Source organism: Peromyscus leucopus, chromosome 6, assembly GCF_004664715.2.
Source record: "Peromyscus leucopus breed LL Stock chromosome 6, UCI_PerLeu_2.1, whole genome shotgun sequence".
Classification (NCBI taxonomy): Eukaryota; Metazoa; Chordata; class Mammalia; order Rodentia; family Cricetidae; genus Peromyscus; species Peromyscus leucopus.
The window spans coordinates 82,669,776-82,681,942 of NC_051068.1; the positions used below are offsets into that span (position 1 = coordinate 82,669,776).

The 12,167-nt window shown below is 41.9% G+C and overlaps 1 pseudogene; it reads left to right on the forward strand.

The window, feature by feature from the left end:
- The first annotated feature begins 6,305 nt into the window (after positions 1-6,305).
- Positions 6,306-6,874, forward strand: LOC114699943 (annotated as a pseudogene).
- Positions 6,875-12,167: the final 5,293 nt, after the last annotated feature.

The window sequence follows — 12,167 nt, forward strand, 5'->3', positions numbered from 1 at the left end:
TTTGTTTCATTGGTCTCTGATTTTATTTTAAAATTTTCATTCATTATTACTGCTGCATGTGTTTATGTGTGGGCACATGCTATAGAGCGTGTGTGGAGGTCAGAGAACGACTTTTCAGAGTTGGTTTTCTTTTCCACTGTAGGTTCTGAGGATCAAACTCTGGTTGTCAGGCTTGCTTGGCAAGTGCATTTATCCACAGAGTCATCTAGCTGACCCTACCTCTTTTATTTTATCTGCATTAAATATGCTGTTCCTAGGAGGGAGGACGGGCCCATGAGTCCTCAGTCTTAGCTGGGGAGCTACTGACAGTTGATGCTTCTGGGGACAGGAGAGTCAGTTTTCTCGAAGGGTGTGGCCTCTGGTAGGTTGATTGTGCTCCAAAAGACACCCTCCCACCTGTGAGTATATAAGTACCACAAATTGGGGGTTATTTTAAAAAAAGAAAAGAAAAAAGAAGACATGAGGTTGGGAGAGTGGGGAAAGGAAGTGGTGGTGGACTTGGGAGGGGTTGGAGGAGGAGCAGGGGTGAATATGATCAAAATACATTTTAGGAGACTCTCAAAGAAATAATAAAATAATACATTAAAGTTGAGAAATTTCTATTATTCTTCAAATATCCCTCTGAAATCTAAATCTTATGTGTAGTTCCTAACCAAATCAGAACATTAGTTGGGCCCCGAGTCTTGCAGGAATGAGCCTGCATTGGTACTCTGCCATGTTAAGTCATTAGCTAGGAAGTATGGTCTCAATTGCCAACACAATGGTGGTTCCTGAAAGTCAGCATCTGGGTTAATCAATTACCTGTGACCCGCAATAGACAATCTGAAAGGACTATTTTCATATGCATCACAGACAGTCACTACCCACAGATCTATTCCATCACGTAGGTTTTGAGATGCTTTTCCATGTTCCCATAGGTTTCTCTTCCTAAAGGGAAACTTCTAGAGCAAAATTAGTGGTATTAACTAGAACATTTGATCTCAGACGACACAGCTGATACTGTTTTCCTCTCCTCTATGACCCTCTCTAAATTCCCCTCACCCTTAGTATCACCTTGGCCGGTCTTGGTGAACTATGAGGTGATATGATCCAAATCTCAACTCATGACAATTCAGGTCTTCTCTGGTCATATTTGTTCCATGTGCTCACTCAGTTATAATAGGCCATAAGAATAATAGGAGACATCTAAATGTATCACCTGGGCTTTGACCAGGTCTCTGTCCTCCTACGGGTCAGAGCCAGTTATCTCTGTCATGATAGTGACACCTCTTTTTACTAACTGGTCTCTGGACTTGAGTCTGGGTGTCCCTGCAGCAGTCACTGCTTGTAGATCACTAGATACTTGCTGTGCTTCTTAATTAGAATGTAGTCCCATTGAGGACTAGCTCTGCCAAGCCCGGATTTGGGATACTGGAAATAGTGGGTCACTGGTAGGAAAGGTAATTGGGGCTGTTCCAGTATCCAGTCCTTGGGTAGTGGGCATGCCTCCTTTTCTCACTTGGGTCATAATATGTATTACACATCCTGATTCTTTCAGAGTTGACTTTGAACAGCCCTTCACTTTCACCCTAATAAAATCACCCTAGCTCTCTCTGAGGCAAAACTCTTGTTTTATATAGTATGACCAGTGGACTCCATGGGCCTACTCTTGCATCTCAGCTCTTTTTTGGGGGTTTTTGTTGTTGTTGTTTTGAGACAGGGTTTCTCTTTGTAGCTTTGGTGCCTGTCCTGGATCTCACTCCGTAGACCAGGCTGGCCTCAAACTCACACAGTCACAGAGATCCTCCTGGCCTTGCCTCCTGAGTGCTGGTATTAAAGGTGTGTGCTACCACCAGGCTGCACCCCAGCTCTTCCATGCTAAAGTAAAAATCTGCTTCACAGTGTTCTGTGCTTGTGGATTGGGTCTACCATAAGCTTCCTGACCATGGGAGTTATGGTAACAGTTCTACCTGAAGATTTGTGGATAGGAAAAGAAAAGCAATACCCCGAACAGGTGATTACCACTGTGAAAAGGGACCACTGTCCCCTCCAGAATAAAAAGCAACCCAATATAGTCAACCTGTCACTAATATGGCCAAGCGATCTCCCCAAGTAATAGTGCCATACTAGGGCCCAGAGGTGGGCTCCAATCTTACTAAATCTTCATTACTGTAACAAATGCCTGAGAAAGAGGTTAACCCAGAAGTCAGCCATCTTAAATGTTGAGTGAAGCATACATTAATCTTAGAGTCTTTTCCCTTTGTTTTTGTACCTATCAAAGATCTGACTGACTCCTAGTCCCTCAAGAGGGAAAGGGTGAGGGACAGGGATTAAGAAAATAATTGCCTCATGTGACTATGGAAGCTGACAAATCCTAAGATCTCTAGTCAACAAGATGGAGACCCAGGAGAAGCAATGTATAATTGATTCCAGTCTAAATGCACAAGACCTGGGAGGACAATGTCTCAAGTCTGAGTCTGAAGGCTGGAAATCCTGAGAACTAAGAACTGATGTAACTAGCTTTCTTGTTGGATTATCTTTGGATCACCAGCCCCCAAATAATGACACAGAGATTTAATATTAATTATGAAAGTTTGGCCTTTAGCTTAGGCTTTTCCCCAACTAGCTCTTTTAACTCAAATTAACCTGCTTCTATTAATCTACATTCTCCCCATGTAGCTGGGTTACCTCTCCTCTGTACATGTCTGACTTGCTCTGCATCTTGTTGGAATCTCTGCTGTACCTAGATTCTAACCCTGAGTTTCCCTCTGCCAGGAAGTCCTGCCTATTCTCTCTTGCCTAGCTATTGGCCATTCAGCTCTTTATTAAACCAATCAGAAAGAGACACATCTTTACAGTATACAAAAAGATTATCCCACAACAAGCTGATTTTTCTGTTCATGCCTAAAGGCCAAAAAAAAAAAAATCAATGTCTCACCTTAAGCAGCCAGGTAGGTGGTCCCTCTTATTAATCTTTTCGTTCTATTCAGGTTTTCCACTGATGGGCTGAGGCTCAAGACAGAGGGAAGGCAAAGTGCTTTACTGAGTCTACCAATTCAAATGTTAATCTTATTCAGAAACATGCTCACAGAATAGTCTTTAATCAAAGTATCTGGGAACTCAACAGCCCAGTCAGATTAACACAAAAGTAGGCACCACAAGCCCCAAAGTGCATCTTTCCACACCTCTGACACTTTCGATATAAAGCTCTACTGGACAATATGGCCAAAGTGGGGTGATGGTCTCTAACAAAGACCAGGATCACTCGGACATTTCTACTGTTTCTCTTGCCACAGCTTGTAGGTCTTTATGGTAACTGGACCTCATAGAATCTGATGACTAAACAGCACATCTGGCCTCCATTAATGGACATCGGAGTGATATCATTCCTATAACTACGTGAGTCCCAGCTCTGTCAGGGATTCTCCAGTTGTCAGCCCAGTACAACCGAGACCTTAGCGACACTGTTGCCCCTATTACCAGGGCATTTTTAGTGGCCTTCGTAACTGGTGTTTCTTTTGGACTCTTCTGTGAAACCATGATCTGGTCTCATACAAAGTACCGATTCATGTCCCACATTTCTATTTATTCCTCTGTGAGGTATTGGGGCAACTCAAAAACATTTCTCCTTTGCTCAGCATTGGCCATCATTTCTCGAGGCTTCTATGACAACTCCAGCAGTGACTTTCATTCTCCTGTCCTTGTTAGGGTGTTGAATCCTATGTCTGAAGAAGTGCCCCCAAGTCAATGAGTCTTGTCTAGTTTTATATGCCAGCCTCTTTGACCAAGCAACCTCAAAATTAAATTCTGAAACATTCCCTTGCTTTGTGCACATTAGTTAACCCATTTAGCTCTGCAATATAAAATCTCCTTTATCATGTCCCAGCTGAGTTTTGCTTGGAGCAAAATCTGGCAGCCAGGAGAGGAGGTAAGGACAGCTCCTGTGGTTCTTGTGGGAGAGTGATTCTGTAGCCACTTTTCCTACAGATGTTTTAGAGAGGCAGACCATCTCTGCCATCTTTGAAAGTACTCGAGACCTGCAGAGCAAGCATCCTTAAGGATGCCCACCTAGACGTCCTCCCATTGTTTCAGTGTTTCTTGGCTTTTTCAAATAGGGGTCTAACCCTGCAGCTCTGTGACTATCAAGTCTATCTGGGGCTCAACTGTGTCAGTTCTTTAATTACAAGGACAAATTTCTCAGTAAACTACTAAAGAGATTCTCAGTCTTTCAAACTTGGTCATCCACCAAAGAAGACTCTGACTTTTCCACTATCCCTCTTTGGAGTCTGGTTAGCAGTAACCAGACACCCCCACTCTCCTTATAGGTTTCATCTTCCAATGTATTTCAAATTCCTGAAGTTATACTTACAAGGGCTTTCCCTCTACTAGCCTTTCCCAGGTCAACAATGACAGAGCCTTTAGCCAGTGGGCTACCACCTTGTGCTAGGAACTGCTCATCTTCCTTAGCATGCCATCCTCTTTCACTAGCAGGAGTGAAATAGTCATTGAACTTTTAACTTGTGTCTTCTCACGTCTCTTCTACAACTTGTGTTGGTCTGAGTGCACCTACGAGCGAATATCAAGTTGGAATCTGACATGTGTGCTAATTTCCAAAAGCTGCCTAAACAAAATAGTACAGGGTGGGTGACTTGGACAAAAGAAATTTGTTTCTCATAGTTGTGGAGGCTAGATGTCCAAGGTCAAGGTACTGATGTGTTTCTTCTGAGGCTTCTCTTTGTGGTGTGCAGATGGCCATCTTCTTGGTGTATGCAGACACAGCCATTCCTCTGTGAGCATCTATTCCCGATAACTCTTTGTGTGTCCAAATTTCCTCTTTTTATAAGGATGTCAGTCGGAGTGTATAGGGGCCACCCTAACTGGCTCCTTTGAAAGCCATTTTAAAAACCCTACCTATATCCAAATACAGCACATTCTGAGGTGTTGAGGGCTAGGGTTAAATTTTGAGAGCTCAGTTCAGTTCACAAGTTCTAAGACATATATATATCATATATATATATATATATATATATATATAGAGAGAGAGAGAGAGAGAGAGAGAGAGAGAGGAATATCAGTATAAGATCAAAGGGAAGAGAACAGAAAATGCAAGCGCCTGCAGCCTATGATCCAAGTCTGACTCTATGACAGATAGAGCAAAGCACTGGGCAGCATACACATTGGTTATTTGTCTTCAAGCAACAGCCTCAAAAGCATGGAGCCCCAAGTTTATAAGAGTTCTCCTGCTATGCTCAGTCATCAGCCAGGACTGTCAACTACTATTTCTGGAGATACTTGCAAGAATCAAAGCTAGATGAAACTCCCAATATCTTTGCATTAAGAATGGTTATTTTTAAATATTCCTACAAAATGATTGAGGTTAAAAAAAAATCTCATATAGGGAGGCAGCCAAATCTAAAATGTCTTTTTATGTAAATAACAAATTGTAGCTGCTAGAGATAAATGTAGACAGATGGATTTGCAGAACATAATATTTAAGAAGAGCAAAGAGACTTCAATTGATTTGAAATCACTTTAAAAATTCCCCACGTATTTCCTGCATTTTGCCCAGGAATGTCTGACATCAAGTAATCCTATGTTACTAACAAATAACTCTATGTCTCTAATATTTATTGAGCAATCAACTTCAGAAAAATTATTTACTTCCAGTGGGATAACAAGGCTTCTAATCTATACTTGGGAAAGTATCATGCTTTATTGTAACACAGTTTAGATCTTGAGCTGTATCTATAAAGAATTATGAGGACATTCAATTAAGGAGCCCTTTCCTTTCTTTGCAAAAATGTCCAAAAAAAAGTACCAAAATATGCCAGGTGGTGGTGGCGGCGCACGCCTGTAATCCCAGCACTCGGGAGGCAGAGCCAGGCGGATCTCTGTGAGTTTGAGGCCAGCCTGGTCTACAAAGTGAGTTCCAGGACAGGAACCAAAACCACACAGAGAAACCCTATCTGGGGGGGAAAAAAAAACAAACCAATAATAATAATAATAATAATAATAATAAAAAAGTACTAAAATGTTTAAGAGCTCTCATTCTGTGGATGAACATAGAACTTTATGTCTAAATGACATTTAACTGTCCTAGTTAGGTTTCAAGTGCTGTGTTATAAAACACCATGACCAAAAGCAACTTGGGAAGAAAAGGGTTTATTTTATGAAGGGAACACAGGTGGGAACTCAAAGCAGGAACCCGGAGGCAGGATCTGAGGTAGAAATCATGGTGAAGCGCTGCTTATTGGCTTGCTCGGTTTGCTTTTTTATATACCCCAGGACCACTTGACCAGGGATAGCACTGCTCAAGAAAATGCCCCCTTTCTGCGATCTCACTGGCCTAGTGAGCAGCCACCGCCTTGACATGCAGAACGGTGCCGACAAGTTCTCCGACCTGTACGTGCCCGTGAGCAACCGCATCTTTAGTGCCAAGGACCACACATCCATCCAGATGAATGTGGCCAGGGTTGGCAGGGTCACGGGCTGGTTTAATGGCCAGTTTAAAACCTACGCTATCTACGGGGCCATTCTCAGAATGGGCAAGTCAGATGATTTGATTCTAAGGCTAAGGCTGATGGAATTGTCTCAAAGAACTTTTGATCAGAAGAGATCAGGGAATATTTGACATAAACAAAAGTGAAGGTTTCCTCTTCCCAAGGTAGTCCTACCTTGCGTCAAGTTGACAAAAAACTAGCCCGACACTAACAAACTTCTGTACTTCTGTCTGTTTTATTTAGAAAATACTTTAAAAATTAAAACTGGCAATATGAAATGCTGTACTTTTTCACTTCAAGTCAGGTGTGTAGCTTGCTGGTAGAGGACATGCTTAACATACACAGGGTCACTGGGCAGTGGTGGCACACACCTTTAATCCCAGCACTCAGGAGGCAGAAGTAGGTGGATCTCTGTGAGTTCGAGGACAGCGTGGGCTACAGAGTGGGTTCCAGGAAAGGCTCCAAAGCCACACAGAAAAAACCCTGTCTCAAAATAAATAAATAAATAAATTACACACACACACACACACACACACACACACACACACACACACACGGCCTTGGGTTTGATACCAGCATCTTCAAACCCAGCACAACAAAAGCCTTCTATTTCTCCAAGACACATATTAATCTCCATGTGATTGGAGTGTTTATTAGCTCTTGTTTTCTCTCAATGGATCTATCTAGAGTCTCTGATATATTGGGTAGTATTTGGAGTACTGATTCTCAAAAGACTCACATTTCAATCACCTTCCTTTTTAACTTTAAACTGCACATAAGATGAAATTTATCCACCTAACAAGTTTTAAACGTGTCTGAACGTGGCACTAAGTACATTCATGTTATTGGATTACCATCACCACTGTCTATCTCTAGAACTTTTCTTCTAGAAAAAAAAAAAAACTGTCCCCATTCAATCATGACTCTTCATTTCTGCCTCCCTATCCTTGGTAACCACTACTCCTTCTGTAACTTTGACTACACTAGGTACCTCATATAGGTAGAATCACATATTTGGTCTTTTGGGTCCCATTTACTACACTTAGCGCTTCTTTTTCCTTACCTCTTCCCAACTCTTTTGCACAGTGTTAGGGATCAAACTCTGGGGCCTTATGTGTTGTGGAATAATCTTTTTATACACTGTGAAGTTGTGTTGCTTTCATTGGTTTAATAAAGAGCTAAACGTCCAACAGCTAGGCAGGAAGAGGTTAGGTGGGACTTGCCAACAGGGAGAGAGCTCTCTGGGATGAAGGAGGGCAGAGGTGCCAGGTTCAGGGAAAAGCCAGCCAGACACGGAAAATGGGATACAATTAATAAAGCCATGAGGCAGAAAGTAAATTCATAGAAATGGGTTACTTTAAGTTATAAGAGTTAGTTAGAAACAAGCCTAAGCTATCGGCCAAGTATTTATAATTAATAAGTCTCTGTGTGATTATTTGGGAGCTGGCTAATGGGACAGAAGTCTACTTACTCTTATGCATGCTATACCCCTAGCCTTAATATAAACATTTAAGTTGTAGCAAATATCAGAGTTTTATTTTTTTAAAGTAATTTATTTAAATTTATTTTATGTGCATTGATATGACAGTGTCAGATGCCCTGGAACTGGAGTTACAGTTGTGAGCTGCCATGTGGGTGCTGGGAATTGAACCCGGGTCCTCAGGAAGAGCAGCCAGTGCTCTTAATGCAGAGCCATCTCTCTGGCCCCAGTTTCATTTCTTTTAAAGGCTATGTACATATGTACATGTTATTTTCAACTAATTTTAGATAATTTTTTGTTTGATTTTTTTTTTTAATACCGAGTCTCATTATACAGTTCTGATTTGCCTAGAACTCACTATGTATAGCAGACTGGCCTTGAACTTGTAGTGATCTTCCTTTCTTGGCTTTTCTAGAGATGGGATTACAGGTGACTACCCACACCAGGCTTTAAAAAAAAAAAGACACCAGGTTTTAAAATTACTTTGAAAAGGCAGTCTCTCTATCCTCCCATTAGGTGCCCAGGTGCCCATTTTCTGTTTTTGTTAAAATCATGCAAAGTCTGAGGTTAAGTTTCAGAAACATTCCCCTTTTACTGTATGTCTTTATCAAATGTTATTGGAATAGTAATGCACTTTCCAGAAGCTATTTGAAAGTAAAAATTTCTCAGGGTGTGGTGGTGCACGTCTTTAATTCCAGTACCCTGTTCTACAGAATCAATTCTGGGACAGCCAGGGCTACACAGAGAAACCCTGTCTCAAAAACAAACAACAACAAAAGGAAGTAAAAAATTTCTAGTTTACATATAGTCAGGTAGACTTGCAAGTTGGGTAATTATAGTTTAAAAAAAAAAAAGAATCAAGTTCTTCCTAATGACTTCTTTGGAGGCAGAGATGGGCAAAGTTCAGCGGGTCTAAACCATAATGCTGGGCACTTGAGCCTGCCTGGATTATTGTTGAGAAAAGTTGGTAGCTTTTATTTATTTTTTTAACTTAAATTATATTTTATTTATTTTGCCTGTGTGTGGACACAAACCATGGAATGTGTTCTAGCTCACTCTCTGTTGTAGTGTCAAAACACTTTGACCAAAAGCAACTTGGGGAGAAAAGGGTCTGTCTGTCTGTCTTATACTTCCAGGTCACAGTCTATCACTGAGAGAAGTCGGGGTAGAAATTTAAGTAGAAACTAGAAGCAGAACCATGGAGGAATGGCTGGCTTGTCACTCACAAGCTCATGCTTAGCTAGCTCTCGCACACAGCCTAGGACCACACAGCTAAGGAAGTTGGGCCTGCCTACATGAATTAGCAGTCAGGACAGTGTCCTGCAGACATGTCTTCAGGCCTGTCTGATCTAGGCAGTTCTTCAGTGGAGGGTCCTCTCCCCTGACGACTCTAGGCTGTGTCAAGCAGACAACAAAGAGGAACCAGGCAGTGTGTGTGGAGATCAGAGGACAACTTGGAGGAGTTGGTTCTCTCCTTCAGCCAGGTACGTCCTGGGGATCAAACTCAGGTTGTCAGAATTGGTGGTTGGTACCTTTTACCACTGGCCCATTTTTCTGGTCTCCAAGTTGTTAGGTTTTTAGCCTATAAGAAAGTAGAATATAAACCAAACTTCTGCATGGTTAAGGTTATTTTGCCAGGCATTCCTTGAATTCACACACATACCACCACCCCATACAAGTTTCAGATCTGATGATCCAGGCCTCAGGACCTGAGATTCAGACTGAGCATTACTTTTTCTGTTACTTATGAAGAATAAGAGCCTTTCAGTCTGCCTTCTGGTTCCTCTATTATTTTCCTGGGAGGGACACCTGGCTTTACTGTCAGTGAAAGAGTTATTTATTGAATATTCATAGGCAAGACATTCCGTGAAATGCTACAGTAAAAAACTGACGTGATTATGTGTGTGTGTGAGCACATGTAGCCCAATAGTTAAGAGCATCTCACATCTGTGCTTTCCTCTATTACTCTCCACTTTATTTTGTGAGACAAGATCTCTCACTGTACTCTGAGGTTGAGAGAAAATAAGCTTTCCTCTTTTCCCCACAATCAGCTACCTGTGAACCCCTGTATTGCTGGTATACATGCACAAGCATGTTACTCTATAGAGGTGCATTTTGTGAGAGAGACAGACATCACTGCATTGGCTATCAGGAGAGGCTGTAAGTGTCTTTCACCCCCACGGTTTCTCTATACTAAAAGTTTTTCTAAACAGCAGGTATGGGGAATTTAGAGCCTGCACTTTTCTGATAGAAAGCTACTGACAAGTTGAAAGAAAATCTTGTCAGATAACTGACGAGAAAACTAAAAGGTTAGCAGTCTCTTTTCTACAAGGACTTTTTTATAGAATTTCTCAGTTTTATTAATGACAAATACCTGATTGGCTAGAAATACAAAACTAAAATTCCCACAGGGGTCGGGGGAGAGTGGGGGATGTGGCCAGTAAATAAATGGTGGAAAGACAGATACTAACAACCCAAACAGACATTTCTACAACCCCTTACTGCTGAAATGCCTTGGTGACTTAGGAACCTAATACAGGGCCAAGTAGGGACTCTAAGTATGGCCAGGGCGGATTAAGCACTTGGCCAGCGGCACATGCTCAATAAACTGCAGCTGCATTTGGGATTGGCACACCTGTGACCCCCGGAAGACTGCCTTGAGTTCTAGTTCAACCTGAGTGACACAGTTAATTCTAGGCAAGTGTGGGCTAAACGTGAGTACCTGTACTAAAACCAAACAAAACCAGAGATTTCCCTTTCAGGCAAAAGAGCCCATTACACAACTTCTTTCCTCCTCCTATGCCTTCTTCTTTATTCAGGGATAACTGACAAACACAGTTGCTTACATTTACAATATACAAAGTGATGTTTAAAAAACATTTTTTTATTTTTTATTTATTTATTTTTTTTGAGACAGGGTGTCTCTAACATAGTCCTGGCTGGCCTGGAATTCACAATTTAACCAGGCTGGTCTTGAACTCACAGAGATCCTCCTGCCTCAACCTCCTGAGTACTGGGATTAAAGGGACCATCACACCCAGCCCAAAATGATGTTTTTAAAAAAGATTTTTTATGTATTGTGCACGTGCGTGCGTGTGTGTGCGCGCGTGCGCGTAAGAGAGAGAGAGAGGTGTAGGTGCCAGCAGAGGCCAGAAAAACGCAGTGAATCCTCTAGAGCTGGAATAAAACATGGGTTATGAGCAGCCTGACATGGATGCTGAGACCCGAACTTGGGTCTTCTGGAAGGGCACACGCTGTTCTTAACTGCTAAGCTATCTCTCCAGCCACCAGAATGATAATTTGATATATGTATAATATCACGATTAACTTAGTTAACATTCACTACCTCCTACCTTTTTTTGGTAGTGATTAAAATCTATCTTAGAAAATTTCAAGCCGGGCGGTGGTGGCACATGCCTTTAATCCCAACACTTGGGAGGCAGAGGCAGGCAGATCTCTGCGAGTTCTAGGCCAGCCTGGTCTACAGAGCGAGTTCCAGGGCAGTCAGGGCTGTTATAAAAGAAACTCTGTCTCGTAAAAGCAAAGCAGACAAACAAAACAAAACAAACAAAACAAAAACACAAAACAAGTATAAGATATAAACTTGCCATCCCGCTGTACAACATATCTCCACTAGGAGTTAATCTTACCTGAAATTTTGTGCTCTGACCACTCCTTCCCCAGCCCACATCTAGAACGCACTTCCTCCTCAAGACTGGGGTTCAAACCAGGGGTTTAAGCATGCTAGGCAAGTACTCTGCCACCGAGTTACATTCCTAGACAGCCACGACTTCTTAACCGCCTATCTTTCTTTGACACATAATTCATTTACAATGTTTCTAAAAAGTTCTCAAGTTGCTTTTCTACCCTTAAGAAAAGGAAACAAGAAGCACACACACACCAAAAGAAGTTACTCATTCTTCATGGAAAAAGCAGTGACTAGACTAAATCACGGGTCCTGAGCTCTGGATCTTTGGACCTGAAACCTGGACCGCTAGGGTGGTGGTGGTATGCGTGTGAATCCAAGGAGAGCCTGGTAAAATAACCTTACCTGTGCAAGAATTTGAAAAAAAAAACTTTCTTGTAGACTAGAATCTGTCAACTTTTTAAACTTTTTTCAACAACAAGCCAGGCTGGCCGAAGTGCCGGGAGCGCGGGTGCAGACTCTGTACTGAGGCGCACACATCTCTGCCCAAGTCAAAGTCCTC